The sequence below is a fragment of the Stigmatopora argus genome, chromosome 2 (genome assembly GCF_051989625.1).
Source record: "Stigmatopora argus isolate UIUO_Sarg chromosome 2, RoL_Sarg_1.0, whole genome shotgun sequence".
Classification (NCBI taxonomy): Eukaryota; Metazoa; Chordata; class Actinopteri; order Syngnathiformes; family Syngnathidae; genus Stigmatopora; species Stigmatopora argus.
The window spans coordinates 15,946,384-15,961,995 of record NC_135388.1 but is presented as its reverse complement, the minus strand read 5'-3'; the positions used below and the strand labels follow the sequence as shown (position 1 = coordinate 15,961,995).

The 15,612-nt window shown below is 40.1% G+C and overlaps 1 protein-coding gene across 5 annotated transcripts in view; it reads right to left on the bottom strand.

The window, feature by feature from the left end:
• LOC144092339 (protein kinase C-binding protein NELL1-like) overlaps positions 1–14,372 on the bottom strand; it is a 152,846-nt gene extending 138,474 nt beyond the window's left edge. For 3 of the 5 annotated variants that reach the window (XR_013306000.1, XR_013306003.1, XM_077624980.1), the window contains exons 1-2: positions 14,273–14,362; positions 10,794–10,907 (exon numbers count right to left, since the gene is read on the bottom strand). The gene's annotated coding sequence lies outside the window, so the exon portion shown is untranslated. Of the gene's footprint in view, positions 1–10,793; positions 10,908–14,272 lie in introns of all 5 variants that reach the window. The other 2 variants (XR_013306002.1, XR_013306001.1) reach the window with 2 other exon arrangements.
• Between the last annotated feature and the right edge of the window lie 1,240 nt (positions 14,373–15,612).

The following is a 15,612-nucleotide window of genomic DNA, read 5'->3' as shown; positions in this document are numbered from 1 at the left end:
ACATCATTTATAAACTGAGGCGTCATTCAATAACTGGCGGACATAAAAGTCAAACGTAATTATTTCAGATTTTACTGAGCAGTGAGCTAATAGATCTCTGCGTGCTGTCCGTATATTCATCCATTAATTCATCTTCCATACCGCCCATCCTCAAAAGGGTTGCTGCAGCCTAACCCAACTGTCTTCGGGCGAAAGGCAGACTACACCCTAGACCGGTCGCCAGTCAATCGTAGGGCACACAGAGAGACACTCACACTTCCACCGAGTGGGAATTGAACCCAGAATGCTTGCACGAAAGTCAGGCAGAAGAACCACTGCACCATCAGGAGACTGGTTCAACACTACTGAAGAAAGCATCTTTGAGAAGGTGCCAATTATATGAACAAATCTACCACTGGAATTATCTCTTACATTGTTTAAACTTTAAGAGTTTGGAGATGTTTTTAATAGAATGGGAGGTCAACATGGGCGGCCCGGTGGCGCGAGTGGTAAGCGCATTAGCCTGACAGCTCTGGGGTCCTGAGTTCAAGTCCAGGCCAGTGCACCTGTGTGGAATTTGCATGTTCTCCCCGGGCCTGCATGGGTTTCTTCCGGGTTCTCCAGTTTCCTCCCACATTCCAAAAACATGCATGGTAGGCTGATTGGACACTCTAAATTGCCCCTAGGTATGGGTGTGAGTGTGCATGGTTGTCCATCTCCTTGTGCCCTGCAATCAGATGGCCACCCACCTCTTGCCCAGAGACAGCTGGGATTGGCTCCAGCACCCCCGTGACCCTGATGAGGGTAAAGCGGGTCAGAAAATGAGATGAGAGATGACATCGGAGGTCAACATGGAGGTTGAATGTATTCAAAGAGTGGCCATCAGTTATAAGGAAATGAGAGAACAAGGCTGACCATTTATTTTTCTCATTTGTGCAAACCCTGAGAAATAAAAGTTTAAACTTTAATATTTCAAATCAAATGCCTTTATTGTCATCATACACAGCTGTGTATAACGAAATTGGAGGTGCTACTCCAAGCTTTTCAGTGTGTTTTCCCAGTAAAAAAAAAAACATAAATGGTAGTATAAAAGTATAAAAAGTCACATCCCGGCTAGGTGAATTCTAAAATATTGCACAGAATTCTAAAATATTGCACAGATTCTAAAATATTGCACAGATTCTAAAATATTGCACAGATTCTAAAATATTGCACAGATTTTTAAAGTAACATCAAGCGTCAGTCATAAGGCAGCTTGGTTTTCTGAGTGAGTCATTGACAGCACATGCCCTGGCAAAGTTCAATTGTGCTTATTGAAGTCATATTTACAGTTTCACATTTGTTTGGTTTTCAAAACCTAGGAAAGTAGGTGAGTCAGTAAGAGACTCGAAATGCCATCCAACTTAACTCGAGTTGGCCCGTTTTACCTTAGCCTTTAACAGACTAAATTACAGCTGTTTGAGGAATGACAGCTGCTTTCAAGCTCCTCTTGCAGTTTCTAAGGCAACATGTCAAAAAGCAAGTTTGCGCTGCTAAAATCACATTGCACATGGTATGCGGCAAAAGTGCGATAGGCATTTCCAGATGATGCAGTGTCAATTTTGTCGCTGATTTTGCTGCGCACTGAGCTGCTATCATCCCAACACAGGCTTTAACAGATCCAAGATCCCACACTTTGTGCAAAAACATATTCGTAGTTTTATACACAGTAATGGGGAAATTTATGTATGGCATATTCATCAATCCTAAGGAAGTACTGAGCATAAAGAGGAGTCAGTGCGCCGAGTGCTGTTCCCTTAGTAAGCATAACATGAGTTTATGTAGACAAGTTTGTTTGCCAAGAACTTTTGTGTACATGCTCTAGGTCACTGCAATCGTCTTTTGCATTTGCTGATATTCGAATGTAACCCTCAACTGCAAACCCTTGTCTCGATATGAAGGATATTATATTGCTACAAAATAAAATCACTAAGTTACTGTGGTATACACCCTGCCACGGCTTGTGCCGCCCGAGTGAAGGAGCTTGTCGTACATAGAAACAGTAAGTAGGGGGGCGGGGCTTTTGTGAAAGGTTAATTATCCATAGGTGTAATTGAAGTGCAATAGATTGTGTTTCCAGCAATTGGCTGGGAACCATTCAGAGTCAGCTGGGATAGCAGCAGCCCCAAAACCTTGGTGAGGGTAAGCGGTACAAGAGAGGAATGAATTTTATGATATCATTCATTTTTCTAGGCCACTTATCCTCAAGACGGTCGCAGGGGGTGCTGGAGCCAGCCCCAGCCAAGAACAGGCAGCAGGTGGGGTATACCCCGAATTGTTTGTTAGGCAATTGCACTGCATTGAATAATATCATCATATTTCATTTAAATGTTAGACATTCAATACATGCAATATGGAGTAGAAAAACTAAATTTCGCATTACACGTTTCACCTCCTTTGCCAGCCTTAAACTGAGTTGCCTAGAATTTTTCTGACCATGCAATTGAAGTAAAGGGTTCTCAGTGGTCCAAAACAAAGCCTGACAAGGGACAATCCATCATAATCACAAGAATAGACTGTACCTGGCATTCCTGGCATAGCAGTGCTCTTTTATGTCAGGTGAAGATATTCAAACAAAGCATTGGTTTCTCAACACCTCTCCAGGTTGCCAGGAAAAAAGACAACAGATAGCCTACAGGCAGTGGCCACCAAATTCACACGTTTCATCAAATATAAAATGTCAATGCACACAAGTCATTACAGTGATGGATGAGGTAGAATTGCTGTCCTGTCTAACTCTTCCGAGAAAAAAAAGTTTGCTTTAGTAATAGCCAGTGAATTTAGTCTAATTGAACTATTTTTACATTACACTTGTAAAGACATGCATAATCATAAAATGTTGCTGGGACTTCTTACAGTGCAGTGGTTACAGCTATTACGACACGCTGGTAGTTGTAGTGTATACACCAGATTTACAGGCTGAAGGCATGTCAAGTCATGCATCAAGTATGTATAGTATTGTCTTTTCATTGTTACAACAGTGAATTGTTGAATTGGCTTACATATGGCTTCATCCTGTTTGTCAAATCGTTAGAAGGTGCCTTAACAGATTGTCACACAGAACACTTGTTTGTATGTTATATTTCAGAATTACTTGCTTACTTTGCAATTTATGGGCTGATGTTTACATAAATATAAATTAATATCAACAGGGTGCAATGATGAATGAGTGGCCAGCATACTATCACCCTCACATTTCTGAGCGATGGGGTTCAATCCCATGCTCCGACCTTCCTGCGTGGAGTTCCCCAAAACATTGATTTATATATAGGTGGTTAGAACACTTTGCATTTCTGTGCCAAGCTAGTTATTTTCATTTCACAAAGAGGCCTGATTTGATGTTGATTATTTTAGTGGTTTGGGTCATAGTTCTATGTTACACGGTCTACCGGAGCCTAACACAGTGTTAACATTTAGGGATATCTGTCCTTCAGCAGGGTAAGTAGAATTTATTACAAGGCACAAGTAAACACAAAAAAGCCACACACAACAAACAACAAATAAAAAAATAACTTAGCCTACTATAAGCTATTCGGTCCAATTAAGAATTCATCAACTACAAAAAAAAAGACAAAGACATCTGAGAACAAACAGAGATTGACCTTTTGTAAATGTGGAAGACAAGAAATGGAAAACAGAAAGTAGAGGAGGTCGCAACTTATGAATGCCTGCACAATCAAATAGTTTTCATCACGAACAATTGAGCACAAGTGTGAGCAAGAGAATGATTCAACACTGGCTGACAGCTGGAGCAGTAGCTATAACGCTGCTGGTTGTAACGGGCTGTGGGTGTACTGCCGATGCCACCGCCCTCAATCGCTTACCCAAATGCTGGAACACAAACAATATACAGCCTAAAACAGAGACATGACAAGCAGGGTGCAACCTACAGGAGGGATCTTGCTTGAGGACATTTATTATTTCACCACTCTGATTTAGAAAATGATCCCACCACAGGCTGATGTGACTAAATTCTAATTTATTCGCCTTTGTACGACTCGATTGAGGCACTTTCTTCACAGTTTGAATCCGACAAGTCACATCATGCGGCATGGAAGCAGAACATTTTGTGTGGTTTTAAATCAAATCAGGGACACATTTTTCAGAAGGTGGCTGCAATCTCAACACCTAAGTCTCACAAATCCGAATTACTGCAGTACTTACGTCAACATAGACAGAGCAGATAATTGGAGGATGGCAGAAACTGAGTTGTGCCTTTGAGTCGAAGCCAAGCAAGTCTACATTTCCTTGAGTGGGTCTAATTTTAAAGTCAGCCTGAGCAAGCACGGAAAAAGACCAAACGTGACAAAATCGGAATTGCATTAGGACCGGTGGTCTGAACATAGCCTTCATGGCCACCTTGACAAAATCCGGATGCACCACAAAAGTGATTTTAAGGTTGACTTAATGAAATGTCACATGCTTTGGCTCTTTCCTTCCTTCCTTCCTTTCCTTTGGTGTTCTATCGGTCAACAGCAATTGATCACATTGAACACATCTAATGTAGCTAACATATGGGGGAGAAAAGAAGTGTCGACGCCTCTTCTTAAAGTGCACTATAAATTTAAGGAATTAAGCCAGAGGTGGCTTGACCTTTAGAAAGACAGAGAACTTCGACATTTATCTTTTTCTAATTAAGTTATGTGGCAAAAAGCATATCCTGTGTGTCTAAACTGATAAAATGGGACTGTCAGTATGAAATTATTACAAGGGCATTTTTAATTAATAAAAATATGAATTAGGTGTCAGAGCCAATTCATCAAAAAAGGACATGCCATAACTCTCACCCTGATTAAAATGCTGCAGCAGGACCATTTGGGGTAATTGTGACATTCGTTTGTGTGTCATAGCTGGAATGGTTGTATCTGACCAGTGTTGTTGAGTAAATTATGTTTTGTTGCAAATCTTAAAGCGCAACATGTATGTAATACCTATTACGTTGCATTTTTATGTTTTCAGATATATTATCATGGAGAACCTCGCCACCACTAGGACTACAACAGCAGTCATTCACCAGTCTTAAAATTGCAATCACTGTCTCAATAGTGCACTAGCACTACAAAGTCTGGGGACATACGTTTTTTTAGACAAAACTAAATTTTTTATTCAGACAAGTCTTAAGATAATATCCCTAGAATAAGTATATATGGATACGTGTGAAATGATGACAAATGAATGGGACTGCATCCCAAGGTTTGGTGTATCATAATTTATGTATGAATGTGCATGCTAGCAGCGTGCATCTGTGTGTGAAGAATTTGTGCTTGGAGGAAATGAGACATTCCTCCATATCCCCCGGTTTAGTTGGTGTGGTGACTATGAATTAGCTTCCCTACTCATGCATTGCCGCTCTTGGCTTGGCCCTTGGCTTTAGAGAGCTGCACCCTCACTACGCCAATAACACTGTTAATCTAGCTGACATTTGTGTTCACTGCTGTGAGGCTCAACACCATCAAGAGTTCACTTAGGTGGGTTCAAGGTGGTGCAACAGATGGTTGGTTCAAAAATCACTAAACCAGCAATAGTTATGCTTCACCAGGTCATCATTGAGCATTAGTTGGCTAATGTTTGCAGCAAAGACTCAAAAGAAATATTGTATATTTTGTAATGGAAAAATAATAATTAAAGGTAATGAGACAAGATTTAACTAGGGTCATTTGTAGTAGTAGTAGTAGAAGCAAACCCTCCAGTTCTTTTTAGTTTAAAGTGGCATTAGAAGGGAGACAGCAACAATTATTACTGTTCACCCCTGGAAATTCACAAACACTGATGCTGGCCAATCGAACTGAAGCTCAGCATATACAGAGCGTGCAGAATTATTAGGAAAGTTGTATTTTTGAGGAGGAATCTTATTATTGTACAACAACCATGTTCTTAATGAACCCAAAAGAATCCATATCAAAGCTGAATATTTTGGGGAGTTAGAGTGGGGCTTTTGTAGCTTTAGCTATTTTAGGAGGATATCCAGGTGACTATTACTGTGCACCATCGTTAGGCAACTTAACAAAAAACTAATATATATAGCCATCTCAATCATTTATTTTTAACCAATGTAATCAATGTAAGAGCTCAACCTTCACAAATATACATTTCTGAAATTCAAAAACAAATCAGTGACCAAATTAGCCACCTTTACAAAGTAGCAAGGACACTCAAAAGCCTGCCATTGATGGATTCTGTTCACGATCAACATTGCAGAAGCAACCACAGACTCACAGACAGTGTTCAGGGAGGTGTACTGTTTTCCCTCCTTGTACATCTCAGATTTGATGAGGAACCACAGGTTCTCTATGGGGTTCAGATCAGGGGAACAAGCACGCCATGTCATTAGTTTTTCTTCTTTCAGGCCCTTGCATGTCAGCCACCCTGTGGAGTACTTCGACGTGTGTAAGGAACCATTGTCATGATGAAAAGCGTATTTTTCCTCAAGAATGTGACTTCTCTGTACTACTGCTTAAAGAAGCCATCTTCCAGAAACTGGCAGTTGGAATGGGTGTTGAGCTTGACTCCATCCGCAACCCAAAAAAAGGTGCCACAAGCTCATCTTTGATGATACCAGCCGATGCCAGTACCCCACTTCCAACTTGCTGGCATCTTTAGACCACACCTCTTCTCATTACAGAGATGCACATCAACTGATATGCTCAATGGCGAATAAGCTTTCGAACCTATATAGCTTGGAGTAAGACAACGTGCATAAATTGGGCAAAAATACTAATTTTGTCGAATAGTTCTGCACTCCCTTTATGTGAAGTCCAAGTTTTGGTGACTCCAGTGCAAAGGTATTTTCCTTTTCCAAGGGAATAAGCACTTTGCCCCCATTCCCCACATGGATTTGTAAAATGTAATCATCGAGTCAATGCGACATTGATGAAATTTCTGTCTTCCAGCACCGCAGCTAGTTTAATTAGAATTATGCGAAAGAGTATCAGATGCTCAGCATCGCCTGGGGATCTGCAGCAGCCGATGACATGCGAATCAGAGTTTCACCATAAGCAGCAGCTACTCCGAGCTTGTCCTGTATATGTCAGCAACATGATGTTAGCGGGAAACTGAACAAAGCTGAAAATACAGCCGCAAGGCTACAGCAATGGCCCAATCTATAACAAGTTGTACTGGAAAACACGGCGAGACACGGCCATTGTACTGAATCACTGCTCAAGAGAATGCTTTTATCTCTCCCCAAGAGCTTTTCCTCCAACTTTCCCTGCCTTCAATATTTAATTGTATCGTTTCACATTACTTGTGCTATAAGAAATGTCTGTGCCCTTGAGTATGTGTTACTTATAAATTTCGCAATAAACCTGCATGACTACCTTTAAAAAGGGATGAACATATCATACCCGTATTTTGCACCGGATTTTCAATCTTTCTGCTTTCAGTAAAAAAAAAAATCCCACAAGAAAACACGAAGGTCAAACAAAAAAAATATACTAAACCGATATATTATAGCATCTACACAGAAAACACCAACTCCGTCAACTGTTCATTTGCAGCCAGGAACATGAACACAACTACTGTAACCTGTAGCCGATGTTAAAAAACAAAAACAAAACTTTCACACTATACTGGAAACTTGTCCAACTGTTCCTCTCTCTTTCCAGTCAGTTTCACGGTGTGTTTTGAGAAAGCGTGCAAAACACACTACTACACATTCCACTCCAATGCTGATACTGTACCGATACCACATTTTTTTTATTAAGTGTACAAATGTATATTATTTTCTTTTAATACCTAATTCACGCATGCTATTTATATATTTATCTTAGTTGTGCCTCTTTACATTGTGCGTGTGTTTGTGTGTGTAGTATGTGTGCATTAATGGCAAGAAGCTTCTAATCTAAATTTTGTTGTGACGACCATAAAAACAATCAAGACTCTTTAAATGGTATAAAAGTTATTGCTTAATGGCTTAGCAGACACTAATTAAGTCATTGTCTGAAACTGACGGCAATTGACGTCCAAATGAAAGTGGGTAGTCTGAATGAACCAAAGTTTCATTTCTCTTCAAATTGATTTAATGTCTACTAGTGACAAAATCATAGCAGACAAATGGATGTCTATCCTCATCTTGGGAATGGCGACAAGTGTTCTTTTTTTGACATCAGTTGGAAGCTACATCTTGAAGAGAACATTTAAAGAGCATTGATGCGTTTTTCTCAGTACTACTCCTTGATACGGATGACAATTTTAGTGTCATACCAGTGCCATTATCAGTACTAGTATATCTTATATAACACTAAATTCCTCAAAAAGATAATGTCGGCTCGAATGGGGGAATGCAGGAAAGTGTGGATTTTGTCCACTGAGCGGTAGAAATTATAAAGATTTTAAAATTTTTAGATAATTAACAATTCCTTATAATTATAATTGATTGTTGCCCCTCTTCAGCAAAGAAAAAGTGTAAAATTTTCACTGTTTATCTAATCTCAAAATCATAATTGTTTTTTTCGTCTTTCCTCTGAGAAGTTTGACCCACACGGTTTTCCCCAATGGTCCTAAAAGACCGAGTTCAGGGCCCAGCTGTGTTGTTGACACTGTCCGACAAATAAAGAACGCAGGTGTCATCACTTCCATTTGGACTGTCCCTTTCTGACCATCTTTACTATTTCTCCGCCAACATGATTTATGTTTTTGAACTATTAGAACAGTGGAGGATGGACAACGTGCTGTTGCTGCAGATGTTCACTCATCAGTTTGTCCTGTTGGAAAGTTTCAGTCAATGATTCAGGGGCTAAAGTCATTAGTTACCGTAATGTTTGCTGCATGAAACCACAAATGCGTGCTGGCCCATCTGGACTCAGGACAAATCAAAGAGCCATAATTCAGCAGACAGATGTCGCGTTTTATTCACTTGGGTGCTTTTTTGGGCTCATGCAGACATATGGTAGATGTGATTCAGGTCCCATTTTTATAGTGATGAGTGCAAGAAATTACACTCGCGACAGGATGACACCTACCAGCGTTATTAAACACACTCAGCAGCAAAGAGGATGATTATTTTTTTTACCATTTCTTTTTGGAAAGATGAAGTCACTTTCTTTTTTGCACTGCACAATTCAAACACTATCAGCAGCACGTGTAGCAAAATACAACAGAGAGGTAATTATTTTCTCTTTTTTTTTTTTTTAAATGTCGTCATTGAGAGATAGCCAAGACAGATGGTTTTGAAAAGGTGCATGAGAAGGATAAGAACAATTACCCAAGACCTTGACTTTTGTTTATGGGATAGTATAGGTTCAAATTTTAACACCGTCTATTAACTCTATAAGTGTAAATCAACTTGATCGAACAAGCCATCGGCTAAATGCCCACGCTCACGTACATCATTCTCAAAGGCAAGGTCATTGATTACTCCAACTCTGTTGTTCCTGCTCATTGCCAGACGACGATACACCAGCACTAATTCGCTGGAACACGCACACACCTCAGCAAAGCCTCGGGCCAAAGGGAATTGGAAATTAGATGTTATCGCTCCCAGTCCTGGCACACAATGTGACAAAGAGGGCTTTCACTGTGCTCCAACCATAAAGCCAAGAGATAAACTGGCCATTGAGATGTGTCGGCATCAGATTAACTGGAATGAGTTCTCATTAATGTAATCTGCAACTATTTACCCATTAAAAAAAAACAATATTTGCAATTTATTATGTGCATAGAGGCAGCGTGTTAGAATTTTATTGACACAAAGCTCTTTAATCAAACAATTAGAAAATCTCAGTTGAAGTGAGAAGAAAGCAAAACATATTTGGTAAGTGTTTTCACAGATATCAATATTTTATGTAAGAAAACAACTTGAAAAGATACTTTAAATGATAATTATTTCAACAACTCTTTTTACTGATGACCCAGTAATTCAAAATAAAATAAGCAGCGATTCTTCTTTCCAATAATACTTGTCATGATCATCCAATAATTTTCTTAAATATGAAGACAATGGCGCAGCTCATCCAATGTGTACAAAAAGAATCATTGATGATGAATCACCAGCAGCCCATGCAAAGCCTAAGGGTACGATTACTGAAATGTTTCTTACAAAAATAATCATACCTATACCAAGTTGGTAATGACTTCTCAATAATGTAAATGATGGACAGAGATTTCTGCTCATTATTTGTCAATTGTTTTCTCTTTGTCAACAACACAACTGAGTTTATTGTCTTTATTGACTAAAGAGCAATGAACAAGAGTCTTATTTCCACTTTCTCCCATACTTGGTTAATAATGCCAACCCAATGTTTCTACGCTGTAATGGTGAACTTTGTATGCAGCACAAAACACCAAGAAAGAATTACGATGAACCAAGTTATCATGGCTCCAAAAATAGACAATATGCGAAGTCTTTAAACTCACTACTTGATTTAAAAAAAAAACCTTTCTGTAACCTCAATTAACACATCCTTTAATTATCACTAAGCTATCCAATTGGAAACCACATGCTGGCGTCATGATCAGCACTGCAAACTTTTTCTAGCTGCTGAAACACAAAAGAGTGCAATAATTTTGTGTAAAACTGCTGCTAAAAGAAGGGGAAAATAGAGGAATCCAGTCATCAGATATTTCTGCTCTGCAAAAAATATTTTCCAATCTTTATCCATTTTGCATTCACCTGTCCTAGTTTACCAGTGATCAGTCATCCAATTACACCGGACCACCCGCCCAATTCAATAAAAGCCAGCTCAAATTACAGCCTCCCGTTTAAGATAAGATGCAACTCTAATTGCCACAAGTGAAACCGCCTTCATACTGGGAATCTTAATGATATATACACTTACCCACATACCGGAGACTGTCTTGGTCTTGACACTTGACCTCATTTGGGTCATTCGTAAGAGCAGTCAGCTCGTGTCATGTACCCTCGACTGGATGGCAGCTATCAATGGGCTAACCTGCAAGTGAATAAGACCATTTCATGCCTTGTTATTTATTTACAGCATGTCAAACATTCCTTTTGTTAGACTCCTAAACTTCATCCCTGATCATATTTTCCTCCATCTTACACTCCAAAGGGAGCAATTGTGATTGCGCTTTGGTGTTCATAGGATAATATATGCAAGGCACGAACACCTGTGTTCGCATCGCAGGCATTAATTGTCCTACTACTTCCTTTCTCTTTGAGAAATCCACAACAATGATTAGAATAGCACAGTGGTAAGCTGTCCACACTTTAATACTCTAATTTAATGGGATTCACAATTAAAAGATTTTTAGTTATGAACTTTTCTCTGATCTTATTTCACTGCAGAATGGTAAAGGTGAAAGTGGCTCTTGCGACAGCCACCGACGTGCTCTGACACATCTTTTGAAAGAAAAAAGTAATACTTATGCAATGTTCCCTCTAATTTTTCGTTGGTCTGAGCAGAAAGTCAACCTCCCTGAGCGCACCGAGTACCAGTGTGAGCGACATCATCGGTACTCGGATGATTCGCCTAAAGACGTTTCGCCGACGGACGTTTGACAGACGGGCAGGTCGCCGAATGAACGTTCGGCGGAACGTCCATTCGGCGACCTGTCCGTCTGTCAAACGTCCGTCGGCGAAACGTCTTTAGGCGAATCATCCGGTCACGACATCATCATTGCTCGCTATGGGCACACCAGTATCACACCTGCCACAAGCAGGTGCATGTCAATGTTCCCTCTAATTTTTCATGTAAAACATGCTGTAAAACACGAAAAACATAAGTGGACAGAGCTACTGCCACTGGCTGCCGCTTAAACGGCGCCATCATGGGGAAAGGGGTAAAAAAAATTAAAAAAAAAATGTTTTTTTTTTTACTGCGCGCCATATGATTGCTGCTGCGCAGAGAAGACGAGAGTAGTGCGCAATTGCGCACGCGCGCAGCTTAGAGGGAACACTGCTTATAAGGAGTTATTAAACTGCAGTCTAATCCAATCTTTCATTGTCAGAATGTAAAAGTAGCATGCTTATTATCCCACTGTGCACCGGGCTTCAAGAATTATTGTCAGCAAAAATTTGATGAAGTAAAGGTACGCATTCGTTCATTTATCTTTCGTACCGTGCATCCTAGTGATTCTTGCTGGAACCTATCAGAGCATGTAAAAGGCAGACGAAACCCTAGGCTCAGCCCTAGGGCACACAGAAATGGACAACCCTTGGCACTCAAAATCAAATGGCCTCCAGCAGGAATCGAGCCCACGTAGGTACGCAGTTACTCGGGAAATGTTGTGAAGGAAAAGTACAGATACAAATCTACATTATGTTTACATTCTACTCTATAAATTTAGCAGTAAAGATTTGTGCCCTTTCCATTTTGCCTGACCCAGTTTTCTAACATAAACACCTGATCCAACACTAGGCATCTACGCTTCATGTTAAGTTATAAAAACAGGTAGCATACAGGGTACACGGTCGATTGGTCGCCGGTCTTTTGGTCGCCGATCTTTTGGTCGCCGATCTTTTGGTCGCCCGGAAGGTTATTGATAATTACCATTTAAATTGTTGCTCAAATTCCCTAAATACAAACTGCGAATTACTATTTAGTCATACTTAATGCCCTAGTAATTATTAGGCTAAAGAAAAGCTCAAAATTTCCCGGACTTTTATTGTTTTTTGTTGGAGAACTTGTTAAGACCCTGACTGACGTAGCTTCTTAAAAAGGGACAACGCATGTACATACAAACTCATACACTCACACGTCGGCTCAGTGAAACTGCTCATGGCCATTGTTGGCTTTTATTGATGCGTAGACCGTGTTGTTTTACCTTGTTTTGTCGCCGGTCTTTTGGTCGCCCGTTGTCGCGGTCCGGGCGACCAAAAGACCGCAACCAAAAGACCGGCAACCAAAAGACCGGCGACCAATCGACCGCACACGGCATACAGTACCGCTCAAAAGACAATTTTACACTTGTTTACCAAATGAGACGCAAAATGAATACAAAGTGTAGTGAAGACATTGGCAGGGTTTAGAAATATTTGATTTTTACTCAAAATTAATAATTTTCTTTATAAAACCATGCCTTCGGTAACAATTGCTCAATTTGTAGCCATTACAGCATGAAGCTAAAATAGGCTCCAGCACCCCCCACGACTCTAATGAGGATAAAGTGGATCAGAAAATGAATGAATGAATCTTTTTTCCTCATTACTTTATAGAAAACATTTTGGGGTGAAATTACCAAATGGCATTTCCATTCAAATCAGAGGGGAAAAAGATGATGATTTTAGAAGTGTAGAGAGTGTGGTCATGACATTCGTACCACCTTTTTCCATTTCTGTTCTTATGTGAATGTGCCATGGGGGATTCTCAGTTCTGTGTTCACGCTCCTATGATGTGGAAGAGCATATAGAGAAGGCTTTGCCCTTCAACAATGACCTTACATAAATAAATAGTGCTAAAAATAGAACAGTGATAACACAGCAAATCAAGTGTGGCACCTCGTATCAGTTACCTGACACATTTGGGACGCATTCAGCATCAATAGGTTTCCTGAAAAGTAGGACCAACTCACCATTGTGGCCTGGAGTGTGCTGATAAGTATCTGAACATTGTACCTTTTATGAATAATGTATACAATTTGTGGGTTTTCTATAAAGTGGATAGTGACACTATTAGTCCGAAATTTGCAGTAATAATATTTTATGAAGGAAATTTAATCACAACCATTGGCCTTCAAAAAGATCTGACCATACTTTTGACTGATGGTTTGCACATAATAGTGTAGTAACTCCTAGACAAAAGGCCAGACTACAAAAGTTCGTTCCTGTGTCATTGGTGCCCCCTAGTGGTAGCTCATTTATCACACGCATACCATTTCAACAGGCGGAGGTTACCATGTAAATTATGAGTGCCCGAATGGCGAGTATATTTCTGCCAAAAAAGGCAAACAACATTAACCTAGGGCCGTATGTCATTTGTATAGAGGACCTGTGAATAGTGCTGAGTTTGGTGAACAATTGCATTAAAAAGCAAAGACGTGGAACCGTATATTACGGTCAAACTATAACAACAAGATGAGGATATTATTACAAGATCAAAACATTTTAGTACATGCAACTGCATCCAACAAAAAGACGTAGTAATTTCCATTTTTCGGGGGGGATCTAGACTCTGTTAATCCTTTTCAAAACTCTAAATAGTACTGAATTTAGGCTTGGGTGGACCCAAGTGCAGGGAAGCCAGCAGACAAGGATTGGGTGGACTAGAGTGTGTTTTTAATCAAACAATCTTTTTCAAACAAAACCTAAAAACGAAGGGAGCATGCAACATAACAACATAAGCAAAATCGAACTTACCAAGAGAAACACGAGGAAGCACTGCGACAAAACAGTTGGCATATACAAACAACCTGACAAGGGTGATTCACAGTGGCAAATCACAACAGGTGAAATCAATGGGTAATCACGCAGACAAGTTACGCAAAGGGAAAAAGCCCAGAATAAATCAAAATAAAACTTTAAAAGAACACACACTACTTGAGTCTTCATTGCTTTTTATTTCATAATATTTCTTTAGTAGACATTAAAATTTGATGTAATTTTAGTTTGATGTAATAGTAGTTTTTTATTATTATTTGTGGTGCACTGCAATAACAATTAGGAGTGATGTCCCTTTTAGATGGTGCATAGAAAAAAAGTGAAGTTGCTTATGTTATTATAACTATTGTTTAAAGACATTCATTCATTCATTCATTTTCTGAACCGCTTTATCCTCATTAGAGTCGCAGGGGTGCTAGAGCCCATCCCAGGCGACTCCAGGCCAGAGGCGGGGGCACATAGAGATAAACAACCATGCACACTCGCACCCATACTTGGGGCAATTTAGAGTGTCCAATCAGTCTACCATGCATGTTTTTGGAATATGGGAGGAAATCAGAGTATCCGGAGAAAACCCACGCAGGCTCGGCGAGAACATGCAAACTCCACACAGGTGGACCGACGTGGATTTGAACCCAAGACCCCAGAGCTGTGAGGCCGACGCACTAACCACTCAACCGCCGGACCGCCGAACCGCCAGGAAAAAAGATGCAGTAAAAATAAAAATGGTTTGGCATGCCACTATTGTATTATTTTTGATTTTGGATATTTTAAGTGCCCTCATAGATGGAAAATAAAGAATAGTTACTTCAACCAGCTACTCGCAGAAACTATGTATTATGCATGTAACATGTATTGGTACAAGGACGTTTCGTCGAAAGACGTTTGGTCCCCGGACGTTTGGTCCCCGGACGTTTGGTCGACCGGACGTTTGGTCGAACGGACGTTTGGTAGAACGGACGTTTGGTAGAGCGAACGTTTGGTCGCCGGGTTGTTACTGTTGAAACCAGCTCTCAAAATTATAATCATGAGAGAGAGAGTGAGTTTAATATCTAAATATCTAATATCAAAATATCAACAGTAAACTCTCTGTCATAATTTGACAGCCAGCGAACCCGGCGACCAAACGTCCGTTCTACCAAATGTCTGTTCTACCAAACGTCCGTTCTACCAAACATCCGGTCGACCAAACGTACGGTCGACCAAACGTACGGTCGACCAAACGTCCGGGGACCAAACGTCTTTTGACGAAACGTCCGGTCACAACATGTATTTATAGCTTTGATTAAGTAATTGGGGGACTCTTAAATTTTCCCTCC